This window comes from Falco biarmicus, chromosome Z (assembly GCF_023638135.1).
Source record: "Falco biarmicus isolate bFalBia1 chromosome Z, bFalBia1.pri, whole genome shotgun sequence".
Lineage (NCBI taxonomy): Eukaryota > Metazoa > Chordata > Aves > Falconiformes > Falconidae > Falco > Falco biarmicus.
The window spans coordinates 5,384,092-5,404,819 of NC_079311.1; the positions used below are offsets into that span (position 1 = coordinate 5,384,092).

Below are 20,728 nucleotides of genomic sequence, written 5' to 3' on the forward strand. Positions count from 1 at the left end.
TGGTAGCTTTGATATGTGACGCTCTGCAGGGCTGCCAGCAGAGTGACAGTCTCCTTACCCTAATGCAAAGACCATTCTTCATCTATTCAGTTCACTTCTAATAGTCTTATATTGTCATTAGTGGCACGAAGCAGATTGTGCATCGCGACAGAAAGCCTTGCATCCCTGAGGATTAGCTTTTGCTTTTTGAGTGCCAGTTCTGAAGCATTCGACAGGTTTTATCAGGTGAAAATAAGGGTCAGATGCAATCAAATGAAATGAAGGGAAAACAAACAGGCCAAAATGAAATAAGGAGATAAGCTAGAATTCTCATTTCTACTACATTTTATCCAAAGGGAAGAACTTGATTTTTGTAGTGAGGCATTTTTGTATCAGCAAAGTGAGGACTGTATGCACTGCACTTTGAATTCAAATATACAGATCGCAGCAGTTAAACATTAACTGCTTTCTTCTGAAAAATTCATTGCGATGTACTCCTCCATGAAATAGATTTGGTCCATTTAAACCCATAAATTGTGCTAAATCTGGTCATCGGGAGACCATGAGAAATAACTCAGGAGGCAAGGGCACTTCTGAGTGCCTGTGACCCAGTTTTGGTACCAGTGCCCACGGTAAATAGAACTATCCTTTGAGTGGGTTTAGAGATTAGCAGGGAAGGTGCCGCATACTTTGTCAAATGCCTCCTTGCAGAGGTTATGGGACCACTGTGCTAGGTGCTACAGAAAAAAACCATCTGGAAGGTTCACAGCACAGAGGGACCCAACACGACGGTAAGTGACTTTTCTCTAGTGATGCAGCGACTCGGTGGTAGAGCCAAGAGCAAAGCAAAGATCTCCAATCCCAGTCTAGCAGCTCCCTCCTCCCTACCCCGTCCTCCACCGTGATATTACTTACTTTTAAGGATTAATTTTTAGGGCTGCATTACCTGTAAGTGTGGGAACATTTTGTGTGGAGGAGTGCTGGTAAAAGGCTATTTAAAAGAACAAAAATACCATATGCTTCCTGTATTAGTTTGGAAGCCTCATTAAGGTCAACATAAAAGACTAAGATACACTTGTGATTTGGCATGTACTTTCACTTGATCGGAGGGATGGTATTTTTGTAAACAAAGTTGCTAATTTCACCCAGTACAGAATAAACTTGTGTGTAAATATCCTGAGCTGTAATAGTGCTGTACCTTGGGAGGAAACACCCTGAGTTGATGTCTCTCCCTGGTTTTGCTGATCCTAAATACTAATGGAACTTTGTTTCTGAACACAGCAGAGAATAAAAAAAAAAAAACATATTATCGAGCATCGTGTAAGCAGTTTGCTACTAAACCAGCAGCCACCTGTATGAGTTGATAATTTAAACTGAGACAGAGACTGCGCCTCTATGTGAGAAAGGGTCTGCAAAGGACTTGTGTCTGTTAACAGCAGGTTATATATTAAATAAGTCTAACACACTCAAATACTGTCATTTAATTCTTACTACTAGCTATAAGAAAAAAAAAAAAAGTGGGAAACAAAGGCTGAGATTCTGCCCTGAAATATTACAGTGACAAAAATCTTAGTCCCAACAGCAATGAACAGGAAAAAAAAAACAGACCAAAAAAAGTAGTAATGTATTAATTATATCCACGTAAATCCTAAAAGCATAATTCTACTCCAATATTGGTTCTGTAAACGGAATAGTATTGATCTCAGTGAACACATGCTAAATTTGTTCAGCCTGGAAAAAGAAAAAATATTTACTTTCAAACTGCTAATCAAAAACCTAATACTCCATTCTGAAAGCTCTGATCTGACATTTGTTTTCATTTCAACCAAGCATTTTTTTATTTCCATTGACCAATCGGGGGGAAAAATGTCAGAAAAATCAAAATTTCTAATCTCACAGGGTCCATTTCCTTGCATAACCTTATCCTAAAACTAACAGCTTTCATTATTTGAAGAACGGCATTTGCAGAAATTTAATTTAATTCTACAGGTCACAGAACCTGGTTTGATACTGAAGAAAGAGGTGAGGCAGGACACGCTTGATCAGACTGAAAGTGTTTTATTGTCTTTAACACTCTTCACTGAAAACATCTTAATATTTTAATCTTTAATAGGCAATTGAGACCCACTGATCTAAATTTTCTTCTTTAAAATGCAGACTTCCAAGGTAGGAATCACAATAGCAAAGGGCAAGGGCTGACAGGGGATGAAAATAAATTTCATATAAGGGAAAGGAAGCAGACTGGCAAAATCATAAATACAACTGTTCAGCATTTCCAATTTTCAAGTTTATGTATCTAGTTACAGTTAATTTTTTATGAACACCTTTCCTTTAAAAGAAAGAATATAAATGCAGATTTTTAGATCTAAAACAGACTTTTCTTTCAGTTTAAAGGATGCTGAGTGACAAAAATCTTTGACTTAAAAAAAAAGTAACAAAGGTGAAACTTCCCCAAGGAACATCTAGATTATGAATATTTTTTAGAAGATATATAGAAAACTTTTCCATATTTTCCCACCTAGTTACTTCCACTGATGTTAATCTAGGATAATTCCATTTACTGCCAGAATTTGTACCCACAGGTCAAAACCGTCCTCCTTCAGTAGCAGCAGAACGATTTATTCCACTGTAAGATACTTAGGTGAAATTCACTTACACTGCCAAAGGAGGTCTGAATGCCGACGGGCCCCCAGAGAAGTCCTTCAGCAGGCCAATCCCACTGATGGCACACTTAGGTCTATCGGGTCCTTCTAAAAGTCCTCTGAGGTGCAATTCAGAGTGCATTGGGACAGGTGCTGTGGTGGCACCTTCAATCAGCCAGTCACGAAAATATAGCTGTTTTTATATAAGCATATATTTAAATTCATAAGGCTGAATTTAAAACATCAGGATGCGCAGTGTGGAGTCAGTGAACTGCCAGCTATGTCGTTTCACTATTGGAAAGTTAATAGCAGTAGGAGCTGTGGTGGTTCAATCCCTCTCCACCAGTACAAGCCAAATTTTCCCCCACCACACACGGTACTTGCGCCAGATCTCCCACCTAAAGGTCTTTGATGACGGACACTGCCTAGAAACACCATGAAATCTTTTCCAGTAATTCTCTTTTCTGCCAGCCTAACCCTAGCAAGCAGTTTTTCTTGCTGTAGTTTAAATGTTGGGTTTGTTTTTTTGGTTTTTTCACCTACTCGTTGGCCACAGGGAAAACTTGTCACCTTTCTCACGGCAAAACTAGAGCTTTATTAAACCCTTTGCCACCAAGATCTCTTTCAAACCTGCTTAAGTCAAATTCATTCAGTCTTTCCTAGCAGATCATATTTTCTGGATGTCCAATCACTCTCTTTGCAAAAAGCCATAGAAAAAGCCAATAATCCAGGCTTCCTTGGGAGAAGGCGAAATAATTGGACTTCCCTTCAATTATGATGTCATCAGCCAGAAAAGGACGGTTTCCTCATCCCTTATAGACAAACTTTGTTTCAGTATAGATACAACTTCTCTTTTTTTTTTTCTTTTCTTTTTTTTCAAAACAGGATAATGCGGATAATTCATTCCAGCTGTGACTGGCCCCACAACCCTGCATCTCACTCTCTCCAGACAGAAGGCATGTATAGATTAGGCATGTCTTGCCTAACATAGGTATTTGCATTTATTCTACTTGAATTGCATCAACAAGAGTCTTGGCATTACAAATCTGCCAAGACTCTTTTTGCTTCTGGACCCCAGCATCCAGGACTCCTCCAACATCCCATGCCATGCACAAAGCTGATCAACACAACATGTGGTCATCCAGGATTTGAGTTTTCGTTAATACCAGATGAAGAGTGATTCTTACAGAAACTCATTTTGACAGAAATCCATTGGTAACCACTTTGAATGTCATTTTGCAAATAGATTTTTATTTTCTGCCTGGTGCTTTAGTTTAGATCAATTGTAAGGAACTGTCAAAAGCCTCACTATGTTCACGATGTACATCTGCAACAATTAATGTGTCTTTTAGTGCCTCTCCTCTAGCCAGAGAGTTGGCTACCTTACTATGGTTGGACTTGATTTTAAAGATCTTTTCCAATCTAAATGATTCTATGAATCTATAATTCTATGGAACAGGCAACCAGTGTGGAAAACAAAAAGAAAAAGAAAAAGAAAACCACTCCCAAACTATTTGCTAAATTAGCAACCTGAAATTGACAACCTTTTCTTTTCTTGTAAACCTGAAGAGAAAGGAGGTTTAGGCAGAAAAAAAAATTAATTTCCAATAGGTGCACACTCTTTTTGTACCTAGAATGACCAGGGTCTCTGCAAATTTGAGGATCCAGAAAGGTGCTGATAACGCCACCACAAGAAGGGACATGCAAAAGAAGCACTCAAAATGCACACGAAATTGCACAGAACAGAGGAAAAAGAGCAGGGGGGGTTTCTAATTGAGCATGTTCCAACAAATGTAGGACAAGCTCATGGTAATGGGAGGTTGGCAGGAGGGAAAAGAGAGGTGAGCAAACAATTTAAATGCCATACATCAAAGAAAGGCAAAACACACTACCACAGCATGAACAGGCAATGCCTCACAGGAATGCTTATTTCTCTATATGTACCTAAAACAATGAATAAATACATGGAGAACAATAATCATTTCAGCACTAAAAACAAGAAGAAAAAAGAACAAAAGCACAACACAACTTGCAGCAGTCTAGTGCCCTGATCAGTCAGTACAGTAGCAAAAGACAAAAACAAACAAGATTAATCAGCAAAAACCTCCTAAAAGTATAAACAAAGAAAAATTATTTTTAAAACACAATTAACACCTATTTGGGCATTGCTTTCAAATTTCTTTTTTGATGAAAGATAAGCGAACATGAGGCAAGACCTAATTACCTTTTCTTTGTAGGCAAATCCCAAAGCCATTACCAAGCCTTGTTGGATTTAGTCTGCATCAGTTTATAAAAGAGTAGCTCAGAATACCGTGTGTTCCCCATCTCTACACCTGCTCAGCAGCGTGGGAAATCACCAGGCACCTTAGTCCTTAAATACATTGGAGGATGTCCTACGTACACATGTGTAGGCAATATTCAGAGGCACTCTGCATGAAGAGCAGGCTCGGTCTTGACCGTAATTTGACTGCAACAGCCACATCCAGTGGACAGCAAGGCTACTGTGGACTTTCTTTCCAGGATTCCACAGTTTACCCCCCTCCACCCTTTGCTCTGTGTAATCCTTCCTGTGTTAATGTTGGTGGATTTTAATGTTCCTTGGGCCATTGACCTGTAATTTTTGCAAGAAAGTCTTTGCAATTCCCTGGAGCTACATAAATAATTGACAGTAATTAATTATTATTATACCTGCCCAAAAAGTGAAGACAGTGATCTATCACCAGAAGTGGAAAATTACTAAAAGCTATACTTTAGCCAAGCTCTCCAAAAAGATGTGTTCTGTATTTTCCTCTGTTATATGTATTAAACGGTACCTTCTGCATCAAAAATTTTCACCAATTTTCAGAAGCACAAGCAGCAATTAGTATGCCACTGTCAGTAGGCTGCTGTTCAGGACCTCTGCTGTTAATACCAAGCACCATTCAGAGCCTGGAATGATGCTTCTTATTTAACCTGTGAGGAGCATCAAGTCTAAAGACACCACACAATCTCACGGCCATTCTCACAACTCCCCGCTAGGCATGGGCATTTTTAAAATAGATGACCACGCACAATCTCTTTGCAACAAGAACTTTTTTTCTGTTTGTGTAGTCCAATGCAAGGAGAAGCTATCATAAAACTAGAGCCCCGAACACCTCTAGTAATACAAACAGCTGTGCTTTACCAATAGGAGAGAGAGACACGAGCACCCTGAGCCTGCATTGTCATTCTCCACGTTTGCTTGCCAGCACCATTGCAGTCATCCAGGTCTCAGCCAAGTGGGACTCACAGGAACATCTCAGACAGTGTTTTGTGCTTTGCAGTGCAGCACAGTTCTGGAGCGTTACACACCGTGGGTTTAATCTGCCATTTTTCTGCTGCAAGAACATGATGCAAGCCGTATTGTGTTGGAATGAGAGCTGAGTTGCTGTTAGATAAGCCCAACACTGTGTGCTGCAAGAATAAAGCAGAATTTATAGGTAGTCCAAAACTTCAACTTCTAGAGCCTCTTCCTTTTCTAGTCAACTGGCAAGCCAGCTCTTGCAAGTATGGGTATGGACGGCATGCCTTGCACAGGGCAACTGAAGTTTGTGGTAGACCAAGTCCAAGGTTCCTCAGTGTTTTAGACAAAAAAACAAGTGTATTCTCACCACTAATACAACACAAGAAAAATACTCGTATCTCCTGGAATATTTTCCATATGTTAATTTTGTGAAGTCCTTGCAATCCTTCGGCACTAAAGACTAACAAAAGATAGATACAATGTTATTTTAATTGCTATGAATGCAGCAAAAAGCCTTTGATTTCTTTAAGGGTTGGGGGGGGGGGGGGGGTTGGTGGTTTTATTTTTTTGTTGTTTGGCTTTTTTTTTTTTTTTTTTGTTAAGCAAAATTTCTGCGTTGGTGTAAGGCAGATTTTCCAGGCTTCAACAAACCAGATGGCCATCCAAAAATGCGATATGAAATTTTTATAGGAAGCTAAGAGCTGAACCCATCTAAGGGAGAGATTTTTCAGAGATTCCAAACTTTTAAAAATAAATATTACTGCAAGATCTTAGGTATCTACATTTGAACTGTAATGAGTAAATAAATAGCCACAGTGATAATTACCTAAATTCTATATTTAGAAGGAACAGAACACGTGCAATAAACAATAGCACATTGTGATATTAATGAAGCGCTTGCTTCCTCTAAATGTAGAAATTCAGCAATTATCACCAGAATTGGCATGTATAAAGGTGCCGGTGACAATTTTAAAAAGGCATATTGCTTATCTGATAGACCAGAATGCATGCTTTGGACCTGATGCATTCTGTTATGAAGCATTCAGTGACACAGTCCCACACTGAGCCAAGCTTATGCTCGGCACAGCAACGGCTCTGGTGGGGAGAAGAGGTGATTGCAAGCCTTCCTTCTGCTTGCCCCAACTTTGCGTTGGCCAGAGGCCAACTCAGCCATCAGCACAAATTAGAGCTGCTATAAAGATGTTCTACTTTACACCAGCAGGTTTGGACCCCTGAGGAGTGCACTACTCAGACATCAGAGCGTGTATTGAACTTCAGACCTTTCCCATCAAACCTCTGTCAAGCTCCTTCCCCGCTAAAAGGTGTCTCCTTTATGCTCTCAGGCATTTCGCTCCATGCATTTAGAGCCTGTCAGGAAAACTAACAGAGCTGGCCACACCGAGCCGAAACATCTCTGAGTCGCAGCGGTTGCCCTCTTTGGCTTTAGGGTCTTTTTTGGTAACACTGCTCTGTGGCCAAAGGTTTGGCCTGGGGACCTTGCTCAAGACGTACCTGCCGGCAGCTTGTTTTTTCAGACCGGCATCCCTGTCCCAGTGCACACACGGAGCTGCGCTGCTGCCAGCACACCATGCTGCGCCTCTCCAGCCTGCCTCTGCCTCCTCAACTTCTTCCAACTTTCTTTCCTAAGTGAGAAATACCCCGTTTCCAGCTTTTCATTAGGCTTCTCCATGCAGCCTAGTTTCCTGTGACTTTATTCTAATCCCCTCGCAGAAAGAAAACACGGTTAGCAGAATGTGGGAAGGCGATAATTTACCACCTGGCTGACTGCGGGGTCCGAGTTTTAGCTTTCCACCCCGTCGCTGGCCAAGCAAAGCTAGTCACAGGGCAGAGGGCTCAGGCAGTGGATGGAGTCTTCTCTAATTCTTTGAGCAATGAATGCTTCACACTCATCCATCTCCCTTCCAGCATACTGGCAGGAGGCACTGCTGACCTGCTAGGGCAAATTTCCTTAAAGGGGACTCACTGGCCAAGGAATTTGAGGCAGAGCGCATGAGAGTCTGGCCACACCTTGCAGCAGTCAGAAAGCTCTCCTTCTGTCTGGGAGCTTGGCACAGAGTATACGAAAAAAATTAATTACTGAAGGGGTATAGTAGCCGCATTTACAAATTACACAATTCAGCTGTTTGGTTCATTCATCGAGCCTTCAGAATATGTTTATTCTGCAATATAGATGTAATTGCTTATGGTGGCTTTGCTCCTGCAAATGCCTCCTGAAAGGTGAACACCTGTCCCAGCAGCAGTGCTAAAGCTCCGTGCATCCCCTGCACCCACCCAGCTGGGTGCAATGACTGCATATCAACCTGATGGAGAGATGTCAGAGGCTGATCATGCTCCTTCACGCTCCTAACGTTGACTCCACCTTTGCCTCAGGAAACGTCTCCACAAGTTGGCTCACCAGGCTGCAGGAACGTGTTCACACGCAGAGGCTCCCAGTCCACAGGAGGTCACAACCATCATGCACTGCCGGGGCGGGATGGAAAACTGCTGCATGCGTTGGAGCATCATGGCCGTGAACATACACAAGATCAGGGGAAAAAGATAACATACAGTGAAGAATTCATACACCCGCCATGCAAAAAAAAAAAAAAGAGGTGACTCAAATGACCGCAACTCATGCCTTTCCCGTCTGAGAGGTAATGTTGCCAGAGGACACGGGCTGCAGAAGGCTCTCCGTAGGTAGCTGCAGAGGCATCCTAACCAGCTTTCTAGGAATAACTGCGCTGTTTCTACAGAAACTTTCAGACACGATAGCATACGTGACTATATCCACATCACTGAGACTTTAGATACCAAATCTAAATATTAATTGGCACAAACTGCTCACAACAACTGATCCCATAGAATAACCTCTCAGAAGCTTACAGTCTCAGTAACCTGACTCACTCAGCAGCTGTGCTGCCTCTGACTTCCCTACCATCACCATACACTGTCCCTCTCTGCAACGGGCCAAAGACACGAGGGTGAAATCATTGCCATGAGGACAGAAGAGATACCACTTCTCAGGCTCCTAACTTTTGGGTAGCTGCCTGACTTGGCAAAAGTAGTTGAAGTATGCTAGCACAGGTCTGGGAGCGCTGGCCGTGGCAGCCAGAAAGGAACCACTCCTCTCACGCTGGGACAGATCCCTCCATCTGCCTCTAAACGAAACCTGGGGTCTCTTCTCCTACCAGTCTTGTGAACTCCTAAAAATCATGTACTGTAGCATCCCAGTCCAATAAACTAATAAACACGGGAATTACTGGGTCTCAGAAAACATATCCTTCCCCCGTGCCTTCCTGTATGTAATGACAAAATACCTGCCACAGGGGCAGGTATCCTGGCTCTTGGTGCTTCTGAGATATATATGCTTCTGAGATATGGACCTATGTGGACCTGAAGCCAGCATGCGATCCAACCACACAGCTCGGCTCTTCTGAAGATGCTCTTTGCTCGCACAGGCTCTTGTTGTGTTTTCCAGCCAGCAGCCCGATGACTGTCTACAAAAACATGTAGTTATAAATGAGCACACAACTGGTTCTCAACACGGAGCAGAACAATCAGGCAGTGGAATGCACTGGGAAATTCCCCGTTCTGCGCCTTTTGTTCCAAGGCTGCTAATGTGTTTTCCATGAGAATTTCTTTTGCAATGGAAAAAAAATAAACATCTCCCCGAATGTTAGGCAAACAATTTATTTATTATTAGAATGAAAGGCAGAAAGGGGAGTTTAGCAGAACTTTAAATAGAGATTCATTATGTAGACTAAATATTTTTAAGATGCAGAAATGTGTTTCAACAATAGTCGTATTTGATAAGAGCTGCCACTTCAAGGCCTTACAGTCAAGCTCTTCTGAAGTGCCATTCAGATTAGCTAAACTGCAATCTGGAGCAATGTTACATACATGCACAAAGTTGCAGAACCAAGTCTCTACCACTGGCTATGTGACTGCACCATTCCAGGGACTCTTTTCATGGCCACACTCACTGTCCCTGTGAAGTTGGAGACATAGATCTAGATGGAGCCAAAATAAATAGGACAGCACACCTCCAAGCACGGTAGGCTACATTTAGCATGCTCTCTGCCATGAACATATTGGTGTTGCCCCTGTGTGGTCATCCGTCAACTGAATGGCATCAAACTGGATCATCCAGTTGATGGATGACCTCCAAATCTGAGCTACCTAGCGCTGGAGTAAACTCCGGAGCAGGTCTCCAGGAGCTGTTGCAGCAACATTGTCCAGCATACTACCTCTGAAAATGATACAGAGAAGGTAAATAGGAAAAAAAGGGAGAGCTGAGGAAGAAAAAGGAGTAATGACATAGCTGAAATGGAGTAAGGGGAGAGGAAATGCGAGGCAAGAAAGAAGAAATGGGGAGAAACACAGGCAGAAAAGAAGGATGGGTAAGTGCAAAGGAAAGGAGTGGTCAGGATAAATTCTGCTGCTAAGTCCTACTGTTCCATGTGTTTTTCAAAACAGCCCTCTCGTAATAGATAATCCATGACATTTGTCTCTTAATCCTCTCAGCATGCCTAAGCAGCACTACGGTCTATTGACTGAAATGCTGCGGCATTGACCATAATTACAATACGAACTGCTACCTACAACAGCCATAGCCTATGTAAAATAAACCCCCCACATACAACAGCTTGCACAGGAGAATTAAATTTCAAACAGCAATAGATCTATAAACATGCTACGGGTTTACACGTACCTTTCAAACAAAAATCTTTTCTGCAGGGAGCGCATAGCTGAGGGCCGCCTAACATCTTTTAGCCTTTTCTTGGTATTTCTGAAGTCGTTTTCTCCTCTGGCTATTTTCCTAAGGCACAATCTGTTTTTAGGCTATGCAAACAACAACATTTTTGCCTTTTTGTTCGGGGGAAGCAGGGCTTGTGGCGGCTGAAAGGGCAGCTGAGGTGAGCATGATTGGGCCCGTCTCTTCTGTGGTGGCATTGTGGTTTTGCTACAGGGACCAGCCAAATGAAATAATTGTGTGTCTTAATAAATACAGCCCTGTGTAATGCTCACTGTGAACATGTGTACTGGCCTTATGAGTGAGAATAAAAGGGGTGTACACTGCCTATAATTGATTTTCTTGTGCAGTTGTCCACACTCCCCTGTACCCCAACCACACATCCTTCTGTAGCAACCTTGTGTCTTGTAACTGTTTATCATGCGGGTTCAGCAAACCTATACACAGCTGAATTCTTGTGTAAAACTTGATTTATGGTCACTGAATTCATTTTTAATGAAGCCTTTCCCAAAATATCAACAGTGTGTTTTGATTTCCAAGAGCAGTTAAACAGTGAAAAAAAAAAATGAAGGGAAAAAAAAAAAAAAAAAAAAGAAAGAAAAAGAAGCCCCTTCTTGCTCCTTGACTTAGGAATGCCACAAAGGCTACATTTTCCTCCAGCTTTGGATGTTACAGCTCACAGCATCAGCTTGCACTAGTATACAGAAAAGACTACCTGTATGTTTAGTGCAGCTACAGCCTCAGAAAGAAAAATCTCTCCATCTTTCCAGCTGCGAGGCAGACACAGAAGTTTTAAGGGTGAAAGGGTAAGAGGTACAATTAAGGACTCAATGACTAATAACTCAAACTTTTGCCTTGCAGGGTGAGTAGCCTGTCAAAGGCTGCAGAGGCTAGTTACTCTCGAATATATAAGGTCACAAAAATATCACACAGCATTTTAAATTGCACTTAAATAGTGTAGCGAATGCTGAACAGCAGCTCTCCTCTGCTGTGTTGCGATACTAATGGTCACACAGTCATGGGTAGTACCTTTAGGTCCAATAAGGATCTTGCGTGCTTGATAGTACGTGGGTTTGGTAGCCTGCTTTCTCCCCAGGGACCCAAAATATGGACGAAGTTAATCAGAGTCCTCTCCAAGAAAGCTAGCTTGTTCATAAGGAAAAAACAACTTTTTCTTCTGCTTATATTTCTCATGTAAAGCAAGCAGAGTATCACTATGCTTCAGGAAAAAAAAAAAAAAAAAACAAAAAACCAAAAAAATAGTTATTAGGAAAACCAGTAATCTCACTGGTTAAACCACCAGTGCATAATGCAAAATTCATCTTGGTTGCACCATCATGCACAGATGAAATAGCTCAGCCTGTTTAACTGCTCAGTCCTGAAAAGGAAGGACCTTCTCCCTCTGTCTCACCTCTGTCCTGTTAGCAGCGCCTTGCCCCTCTTGTGCCGACCTGGCCCTTTACCTGAGAAATCTCAGCTCTACTAAAGTCACAGAATGTTAGTCTTCTGTGTTTTGCCACTCTGGTGAATCCAGTAGGTCCCTGGGATGATACAACACTGCAGAGGGTGGGAGCACGCAGCTCCAGGCAGGGCACTGGGGAGTTTCTGTCCGCAGCAGTAAAGCTTTCCAGCTAAGCACCAGAGTTCTCTCTCCCACCTGGCCATTTTCATGTAATTGTCACCCCCACTCCCAAACACACCGAAAACTAGAGGTGTTTTTTAATGTTTTCAGAAGCATTTCCACAGGTGAACAATCTCTTTACACAAGCTGTCCTCACGCACCGAAGGGCTCCCCGCCGCAGGCAGCAGTGACCGCTGGTGGCTTTGAAGCGAGGGAGGGAACTGAACCCCTGTGAGCCACCTAGGTCCTTTCACTAAGTAAACTCTTCCCAAATTCTGAAGCATCCTGGCTGACTGCTGAGTCCATACACTAGTAAAAACATGGTGGAGAGGGTCCAGGAGCGGCAGATGTCCCTAGTCCTTACCATGTAACAGTTGAGTATGTCATGGCAACACACTGTCCACCAACACCACGGACCAGCAAACAGAAGCCCCTCCATCTGTTAGGATAGACCTAAATGTTGAGCTAAGCAACTGCATGGTAAACTCAGCTCATGTGCAAAGGGAGGTCTGGCTTCTCTTACAGCTCCACTGCAACCACATGCAGGTTTGCCCATTGACCTTCATTCAGCAAGGACCAAATTACCATTCCCTAATTAGACAAATCAGTAATCATTATGTGTAGACCTTGGCAAAGAAGTGGGCAAAGAAAATAAACCCAGAAGTTAGAAAAGGGCCTGGAAGAGGTCCTTGAAGATACTACTGCTAGGCACTTTCTCCTATGCATAGTAGAGTTACACCTGCAATAGAGCAAACATTCAGCAAAAGACTTGGCAATAACTATTATATACTGGATGTGACTATGTCTCGTTGAGGAAATATGAATCACCTTTGGGCTGCAAAGCACAGAAACAAGTTTGTACTGAATTAAAATTATCTGCAATCTCAATAATAAAGCAGTCCAAGAAGGAAAACCCTATCTTTCCCTCTGTGTTTGGACCGTAAATCATTATTTCAAAATTCTGTAAAAGAAGAGTTACCTTGATTTTAGAAAATACACAGAGCCTTGATACAGATGTTTTGCTGGTGGATCAAATAGCCAAGAATTACAGACCATCATTGTACCAAAGGAGATTATCAAAGGATCCATTCACAGAAAGTGGATGGTTCTCATGCATGGGAAAAATAACACGGCATCTTTTAGCCTCCTCTCTAAGGCATGACATGCAGTCTGCAGGTCTTTCTGCAAAGGCAAGAATCACACACAAAAAGCAGAGAAGCACAGGAAAAAATGAGTCCATTGGGATATTTTTTCCAGAACTAGCAGGATGAAGACGTCTGAAGGAAACCCGGATTAAATACAAGAGCAATCTACAGCTTCCTTATATCTCAGCCCCAGTGGTTTTTACTCTCCATGCTTATTCTTACCCGTTGACTTCGAATTTTTAAATTTTTTTCTCTTTTTCTTTTGTTGTTTTTGCTTGCTTGTTTTGATAAATGCCATAACAATTCACGTGCTGAGATTACGGCATTTAAAACAGAAATAGCGGCACTATTTTAATACCTGGGCTCTTTTCTGATGCACAGGAGTTTTGCATTTGTTTGATATGTTGGAACCTGGATTGTTTGTTATAAAAAAAATGGCAAGTGTTTAATAAATAATACAGTTTAAAATAATTTTAGCACATAAAAATATTTGTATATAGGTTTTAGTAAGCATAGTTTAGGTAAAAACAAACTCTTGAGGGCTTGGGTGCTTTTCATTATGTAAAGCCAGTATTGCAATTGTGGACAGGTTTTGCCATTGATCTCCTCTCCTCTTCTGTTGTATAAAACAGAAAAGCAATATTTATTGTATAATTCCCTTACACCTGGTGACCCAGGCAAAGGCAGCAGGGATTTGTGACTTAGCCTGGCAGGGACTAAAGCACTGCACCCTTCTCTTTGCAGTCCCCTAATAAATGCTTGTACCACTAGCAGGCTAGGTCTGCTCTTCATCGTGCCACAGCCTGGAACATAACCCCGGTTTCTTGTCCCCTGAAGCTACTTCTGTCTTCAGCTCCATTAGTTCAGGAAATTTTGTGGATTTTCATCCAAACACAGCAGATGAATTGAAGGTTCAGGCCTATGTTTTTGAGATCAGCTGATGCTGTTTCATTTTCAGACTAAACTGAAATTAGCTCAAATGTTGGGCTGATGAATAGGCTGTGAATTAAAAAGAAAAAAAATCCTTTTGGAAAGTATTACCATCTGAACCAGTAAAAAGTTTCAATATTTCAGCTTCTTGTCCCAATACAGAAACAAGTGTCAAAATACAAGGGTTTCCTGAAAGGCAGATATCCTACTTTTTATCAGCACTGTGGAGGAATAAAGCAGGAAGCTTTTACTTTGTTTCCCTTCATTTAATTTAAATAAAAAATCTTTAACAGAGGAAAAAAAAAAAAAAAAAAAAAGCACAGTTTCAAATCCACGGACTCAGTATTTTATCCAGTCTATTGTCTCTATGGGTAAGGATTAATTATAACATTCAGATTAAACTCCAGAGGTACCATGAAATGTGTTTTTAAGCAGAAGCTTTCATTAAAATAAGGAAGTTACACCAACAATACTGCTTCTTCGGTGCTTTTGAGTCAGCTTTATTTTGCCAAAGGCCCTATTCTAGTTTCATTCAGGAAAGCCAGAAAGTTACATGTGGAATGAGAAGTGATTGCAACACCCAGAAACCCACATGCTGTTTACTTGCAAAGAGACTTTAAAATGCAAAGTGCCAGGGCTGCTTTTGAAAGTGGGAGTAGGTCATTAGGATTGAGACTGTCAGATATCTTTAAGAATGTATATACGTTTAAATAGCTCAGCTGTCAGTGCCTCTGAGTCTCTCTTCGATACTATGGTGCAGGTCCAGATCACGATGCTCAAACTGGCAGGATAACAGGACTGGGAAACTGACAGCTGGGAACTGAGATGTTAGCCTTCCCCTGTGATTTGCCTCAGTTTTTTACAAGCAAACATGTCTTACTCTGGATATGATTTCTATACTTCCGTAACCCAGAAGAGAAAACCTATTCCACGTTAAGAGAAAACCATTAAACAAAAAACCTTGACACATTTGAATTGCAGACATGGTGAGATCAAATCATCCATTCTGGTGCTACTGAGTAATTCCCAGCTTTGTCCTTCATACAGTCCTTCCCTCCTTCCTCCTCTCTGCTTTTTTATTATAAAATAGTAATAATAGCAGTCCATCACCTGTACTGACAAGGAGAATGAGATGGTTTACTTTTCTTCACCTAGAAAGCTCCTTTCCCACAGACTGTCCTTCTGCTGGGTGACAGCAGAAATGAAGCACCCAAAGGGTTTATCCCTCTGCCCCAGTCAGACCCCCACAGCTCCCTGGGACGGTGTAATTAACTCTGTCCCATTAAAATACTGAGCACTCTGCATCAGCACCTCAACCCTGGTAACTTGATGGATCTGTCCCAGTTGTGAGCAGCCCTTCTGTTTTGAGGCACAATTACAGTCAAGCCTGGAAAAAATATTGTCAAAATCAACCGTTGCAGAAGGGTAAAGTCTATTTTTTGTGCTGCTCGCTATAAAGTACATAGTCAAAATACCAGTGTTACCAATCTTAGAGGTAGAAGTCATGACAGTCAGAGATCAGTTATGCACCATTTTGCTGCTTTCCAGCAAGATGATATCTGTATTTCTCCAACTTTCTTCCTGCAATATCATTCAGGAAAGAAGGGGGAGGGGGGGATACTGGGGAAAGAGATTTCTCTTAAAAGTCATTTGACCACAAAGCTCTGACTTATCTTAATATGTGATATAAAATATTAAAAGCCTGACTGTGCTATAGCATTTTCCAACTACCAGACATCATTAAAAAAGCCCTGACATTGTATTAAACTGGGTTTAAAACGAAAACAACAACAATCCTCCATACCCTCTACTTTTACCAGTTACCTTTTTGTATTTTGCTGTTTGGAAAGGAAGCAGAGCAAAACTAAGAACTGGGAAATATACGCAGTTTCGAACACAAAATGTAACCTGTTTATTAACAACAGGCAATCTTTCATCTTTGGGATTCAAGATCTGCACAGATTGCGGTGTCACCTCCCAGCATTCCCCACTGCGAACCTCAAGTTCGTGGGAATGACCAATACTAATGATCCCTGAACTGTTTCCCACAGCCAAATGACAGCTGTGATTCTTTAGCCCCAGCTCTCCTCCTTAGAGCTGATTCAGCGGTAAATTTATGGCACTTCCTCTGAAGTGTCCCATGCTGGCTTTGGACATTTATCACCCAACCTTAGCATCAGAAGATGAGTCTTCCCCATAACTCATAGTCAAGTGCCTACTTCACAAGACCGTGGGCAGCAGGGAAAGGCAGGTCTGGGTGTATTCTGGGAGCTATCCAAGGCATTTATCTTATCATCGTCTTTTTTCACTAGAGGAGGAATATTGGTGGAACTTTGTGCAAAGTGTGGAGGAAATGCATCTAAAAACATAGGCTTAGAGAAGCACTGAGCATTTGTGAGCAAGGATACTGATTAAGAAAAGAACCTCATTCAGGTTTGAGAGTTTTACACTGCCCACCTCAGAACTCATGGGAATTATTTATATCCAGGAGCGTCTAGCTGGCATGGGACCAGTAACATGCTGTAGAAGTTAAACAGGAATTATTTAGGTGTCACTACCCAATTCAGTTGCAGTTAATAGACACATCTACAAGCCAGTCCTTAGCAGTTTTAACATTTACTGTTATTTTCCTTATCACTGCATTTTAAAGCAGATATCATTATCAGCTTCTCTGTGTTGGTCTTCCTAGCTGTGAAATTGATCCTTCAAGCCAGAATACGCTCCTGAATATACCGGTCAATTAATGATAGACAGTGTGAAACAAGATCTGCACCTGACAAGTTCTAATCCCTCCAGCAAGAGGACTTCAACTCCCAGCGCGTGCAATGGAGCTCCTCCGTTTAGCCATAGCTGAAAGCAGTATCAGTATGAAATTCTGACCAGAAAGGGACTCCACAAAATGCGAGTTTTGTCCTGACTGTGGATCATTCTTGCCAAAATACATGGTGGTGTTTGGCTGATGCAGGTTTTTAAACTGGGTAGAGAGGAACGCACTAACAAGAGAAATTGCTTCTAGGCTCAGATACAGATTTTCAAAGCCTTTCTCTTTCCTCCACAATCTCAGCTCTTCCAGGCAGTATTTTATTTTTAAATGAGGGCAAAACCCAGTGTCTTTAACTTCATAACTTCTTGTTCAGAAATTCTAGCAGTGTGTGATAGTCTGGTTAAGAACTGTTTATCCTGCAGCCATGCCAGCAAAGCAATGCACCCTTGATCTTTCCATATGAGCTGTTACACAGAGAGCAGGTTTCACAGCAGGTTCCATGGCACAAAAGACATCACGATGCAGAAATAATGCTCCAAACAGCCAGACGCATTCTCACTTCTACAAATGTCTGAGCAAACATCCGCATCTGGTATTCTGATTTTTGTTGTTGTTGTTGTTGTTTTAAAGTAAGTAAAATTCTGAGGATTAGCTTTTGTACTTTGCCATCTAGGAGTGCCTCCACTGGCTCGAACAAAGAGTTCTTGCTTTGGATCTGGATGGAATTTGGTCACTGGATCAAGAGCACATCTTCAGCACGTTCTGTATGGAATAGACTTGAAGTGCAAGAACTGCTTTTTCCTCACGGTAGATATAGCTAAGGTGGAGCTTTCCAAAACAAGGCTATCAAAAAATCAGCATGTTTTTCACAGTTCTGTGGGCTACATATTCAAACACCATTTTAAATTGTTCCGAGGAAAATATTTTTTGTCCATTTTGAAATATCACAAAAATTCTCATGCAAAGTGTTGCTATTCCATCTGGGTAGTCAAAATTAGAGAAGTAAATCCTGAGCAAACAAATCAGACTTTTGCACCTCACTCTGTAAAGACAAATATTAAAATTGCAAACAGTAGATAAATAGAAACATTCTAAAATGCAAATTAATTGTTACCAGCAATATAAGGCCAAGCCAGTAAAGAGCTCTCCTTAAGAAGCTTTATGGAGGCCATAGATTTAATTATCGGGGGCAGTTGTACAACTCGTTCTGACCTACTAGCAGCATTTTTGGTTTGCACAGATGGGCCATAGTGCTGTCTCTTTCCTCTGTCTATCTTTTCTGTTCCCCAGAACAGGCAAATTACTGAAATCTATAAGTATTCTACTCAGCAAAACTCTCACCCTTTACTTGTCAGTCTTGAATGCAGCATGCTTTCTGCAGGCAGTAGAGGTGGGGACAATTTTCAAGACTGTGAAAATCTTGTAAGATTCGTTCCTTAATAATTATTATTCCGCAGCTGGTGAAGATAAATGCAGCCTGTTCTCCCTGCTCATTTTCTGCTAACAGCAGTAAGTGTCCTACATACTTAAACCATGCATCGTGGACATGCAGGGTGGAGGACAAAGACAAAGCTAACAGAGCTGGCTTAATAAATAAGGGGCTTCAAAAGTTTCACTAAGGATATGTAGGGTGTATAACCCTTTCCCGTTCACTCACCATGAAATAATGAAACTGGGGGTCTGCTGAAGGACATATACTACACTTCACCACGTTAGTTTTACAAAAGAGCAAACACTTGCGAGAGGCTTGGTCTTTTCTTTTTTCTCTTAGAGGAAAAACGAAACTGTCACCAGCACGTTGCTGAAAAGTCCACGACATAAGGCCCTGGAAATTTCTTCTATATACTTGTACAATATCTTGATAGAAAAAAAATAATCCTGTTTATTGGAACATGATAACTGCTGGATGGACTTCAATAATAAAGTGTGTCATCTGTGCTTCCACCCGGGAGTCCCTGCTCCTATCATCTTGGCTATTCCTTTGAGTAATCAGTTTTCTGTAACCCACATTTCTGTTCTGTCACCAAGCAAATGCATTAAAAGTTTACTTTGCCATTCAATCTTGGTAATACTTGCCTTACACGTTTTGGACCACCATCAGAAACAGTTGTCCATTCTGTGTCTCTGAAAAACAAAAACACAAAAAAAACCCCAAAAGCAAATAAAAAAATAATAAAACAAACAAAAAACCCAAAACAAAACAAACACAAAAAAAACCCAAAACCAAAAAAACCAAAACCCGAACAAACCTAGGTCTTTTCTCAGAGCAAAAATCTTGGATCGCCAACCCATACCTGAAGAGTGAAAATGTCTGCCTTAAGTTCCTTCTCTTATTGATGATAGACAATGACAGTGGAAAGCACAGCTTTCCTCTGCAACACTGTGTAACTGGATAAACTAATGCCTGACCTGATCATTTCACATGTGTTAAAAAAAACCACAAAATATCACCTCTAAATTGGTGCCTGAAAATACATTACCACCTAATGAATATATAGTTTTTTAGGGGGGTTTTTTTGTGTTGTTTAAGAGGACCTGTCTCACATTTGTCTTGACACCTTCCTTCAGCATGTCTGATCCATGGCTGAGCAAACGTTACAAGAAAGAACTGCCTGGACTCACAGCTTCTGACCTGTGCCACATGAAAAGTCAGGGCATCCTTTAAGGTAATAGTTTTCCCACAGAACCCAGTTGTGAACACTAGGCTTGCTTTTAACATACTTAACTTTTAAAAACAATTTTCTTGACATTGATGTATCCATGTACTTAAGCTACAGTTAGGATCACAGGGAGAATACTTCCTTATTTCCCAGCACTAATGTTCAATTTCTCTTTGAGGCCTCATAACTGCATTTTACTTTCACTGATCCTTGGTGCCAGCCAGCCCTAGCTTGCCTAAGTTTCACACAGTGTGGCTGCATTCACTGTGCTAATCTTATGTTACATACATTTTTTTGTCACTCCATGTGTTTCTAATTGGTTTCCCAAGCACCCGCAGCATTACAGCTGCTCTATTTGGCAGCTGCAAGTGCCCACAAACCCCTGTGTCTTCCTCTTCTACACTGTTTTAGGTATTCTCTTTTGGCACTAAAGTGAAAACAGTTGTAATCAGATGTAAAGTATAAAAAAAAAAAAATAAAATAAAGCATCTGGAAATCTTGTGGCTTTAATGCTACAAGAGGAGAAAAGTCTCTTCCTGCGTTATGCCCGCTGCCCCACCCCTGTCCATGGAAAATAGCATTTCTCTGTGTAATCTGGGGCTATTATAAGAAATTACCAGCGAAATAACCACAACCAGAGGATGAACGACCAAGAGCACACAAGCTGCATTTGGACTGGGCAGAGGCGAAGGCAGGGCTGATTACAGCATCCCTGGCTGGAGCCTCTCTGCACCACATGCAAGGCTGCCTGGCAGGGCTTAGCAGGCTAAGCTGTCCTCCCAAACCCTTCTCTGCTTCCCCTCCCTGGACAATGAAACACTGGAGGTTATTTCTTTACAGTGGAAAAATTAAATATTCTGTAAAACACTCAGGTTCTTGCACAAAAGACCAAAGAGATTCCTTATAAAGCACTACCTTTTATGAGTAGCATGGGGATAAGCACAGCAAGGTACTTCATAAGCTGCCTACAAA

General features: G+C 41.5%; 2 long non-coding RNA genes across 2 annotated transcripts; both read left to right on the forward strand.

The window, feature by feature from the left end:
* Positions 1-461: 461 nt before the first annotated feature.
* Positions 462-6,090, forward strand: LOC130142994 (uncharacterized). The gene is made up of 2 exons (XR_008819605.1): positions 462-770; positions 3,507-6,090. It is a non-coding gene; the product is annotated as an uncharacterized LOC130142994 (long non-coding RNA).
* Positions 6,091-6,481: 391 nt separating this feature from the next.
* On the forward strand, positions 6,482-9,134 carry LOC130142995 (uncharacterized). Its single transcript, XR_008819606.1, has 2 exons — positions 6,482-7,205; positions 8,275-9,134. It is a non-coding gene; the product is annotated as an uncharacterized LOC130142995 (long non-coding RNA).
* Positions 9,135-20,728: the final 11,594 nt, after the last annotated feature.